A 2367-nucleotide genomic window follows, 5' to 3' on the forward strand; every position below is an offset into this window, starting at 1 on the left:
CTTAGCAAAGCCTTCTATACTTTTATCAGACTCACTCCCACAACAGACATCTTAAGATAACAGGATTAGTAAGATGGTTTTTGTTAAGGAGAAACATATCCTCAAGCAAGATACATTGTTAAATTGGCTAAGACAAAGCAATGTAGAAAAAAATGTTTGTCCTTTTCTCCTCAAGAGCCCTGGACCCCTTTCTCCTTCTCGGGGACTGCCTAGGAATTAACTCTCTCACCAGCATACTGCAACCAGAGAGTAGCCCCTGCTGACTGCATCTAGAGAAAAGCCCACGCAGCATGGAAGACTCAACACAAGCAAAAATAAATCAATTAAACTTTTCAAAAAGAAGAAGGAAAAAGTATATGCTTCCATAAGCTTATGGGCTAACATGTCAAAGGGGAGGACATGGAAGCCGATTCCAGGTGGAGGAACATGGGGCTGCCCGAGGCTGACCTCAAGCAGAAGTCTGCAGACGAGCACTACCTTTGTTCATGCTGTGTTCTGTCCTTTCGTGCACACAGTGACACTTAACATGCAGATGAACTTGCATCCTAGACGAACCTGTCCAGGTGGTCACACCTGGCTGATTCCCAGGAGCTCAGACACAGTCCTGACACCAAGGACAAACCAGGTTCCTCATGTCCAAAAGTAAATCCATCCAACCAAATTTGAATTAAGAGGTCCTCATTGCCCAATCCTGCTTCCTCCCTTAAGGATGCTTAATGGGTCTAATTAAGTTTCATTAGGACCACCCAGGCCTCCAGGGAATAAAGTAAACAGCTGACGAGCAGTACTGGTCAGCCAGGTTTAAACTGGATGACTAATGGAGGCAAACACGTGGGTAATCAGGCAAGAAGAAAGCGCTGAGCGCCCTGCTGATTCTGCAGCACAAGATGGTCACGAAATGATTCAAGGTGTTTAAAGACGGTGTATTTTGAGAAAACAGTTGTGCCAGGTTTCAGGAAGTCTGAAGACATCCTGTTTCCAGTCACAACAGGGAGGGTTCCAGGAGTGTGGGGGCATGAACAAGCACATCCTGGAGATAAGTTTCAAGCCAACTTGATAGAGTCCTTCTGCATCCTAACTCCTAAAGCACTTTTAATCTCGTCTCATCCTCAAGGAGACACCCCACAAAAAGCCTATCACACCATCAACCCAGGAAACCAGGGTTCATTTGTTATGACAGGAGTCCCCACCCTGCTGGAGAGAAAAGTTGTACAGGACTAGAAAAGTTCCTTGCACAGATGTTTAATATCAACACAAGAGACAGCAACCCCAAAGCCAGTTCAGGGATACAGACAATAACTTAAGAGCTCCAGGAGCCACCCCCCTCCACCAAAAAGACTCTCAGATTTATATCTTTCTTGAAATCTCACCCAAGCTTTGGGCCTGGACCTCCAACTACCTTCAACATCCACAACTAAACCTATGATCCTCACTGCCACCCACTCACAAAAAGAAAACATTTTAATCCTGCTAGGAATATTTATGAAAATCCATTAATTGAATATATACCACAATATCATTTTTAAAATCATAATGATCCAAAACTTCATCAAAATTGCTTGATTATACACCCTCAGTTTCAGCTTCTCTCATAGTCATTTCTTCCTTAAAAACCCTCCATGGTCAGAGTCTTCCCTAGTGGGTCCAGTGACTAAGATCTGAACTCCCAATGCAGGGGACCTAGGATTGATTCCTGGTCAGGGAACTAGATCCTACTTGCCATAACTAAAGATCCTGGGTGCCACAGCTAACACCTGGCACAGCCAAGGAAATAAATAAGTAAAAATAAATACTAAAAAAAAAACTTGGCCAAGCTTAACTCTCCATTCACACTCGTGCAGGTTGGATACTGTCACAACCCCCAGCAGAAAGGCCCTCTCACTCCAATCAATCAACACACTCCATTTAGGCTAACCTTATCATTATCTTACTCTTCACCGATTCACCCCCATTGTGAGTTGAATTGTGTCTCCCCAAAAGGTAGAAGTTGAAGTCCTGACCTCCGTACCTCCTAAGGTGAATTTCTCTGGCAATAGGGTTACAGGTGTAATTAAGATGAGGTCATACTGGAGTAGGTGGTCCCTTCGTCCAGCGTAACTGGTGTTCCTACAAGAGGTTTAGCTATGAGAGGAAGATGCCACGTGAAGACACAGGCAGAGACTGGACTGAGACAGCCGCAAGCCACAGAAGTTAGGAAGGGACCAAGAAGGATTCTACCCAGACCCAGAGTCTCAGAGGGAGTAGAGCCCTGCTGACAACCTCGATTCCTAACCAGAACCATGAGACAATAAATTTCTGTTGTGTTAAGTAATCCAGTTTGGGCTACTCTGTGATGGCAACCCTAGGAAACAAATACAAGCCCTGTTC

Source organism: Bison bison, unplaced genomic scaffold, assembly GCF_000754665.1.
Source record: "Bison bison bison isolate TAMUID 2011002044 unplaced genomic scaffold, Bison_UMD1.0 scf7180017864530, whole genome shotgun sequence".
NCBI lineage: Eukaryota > Metazoa > Chordata > Mammalia > Artiodactyla > Bovidae > Bison > Bison bison.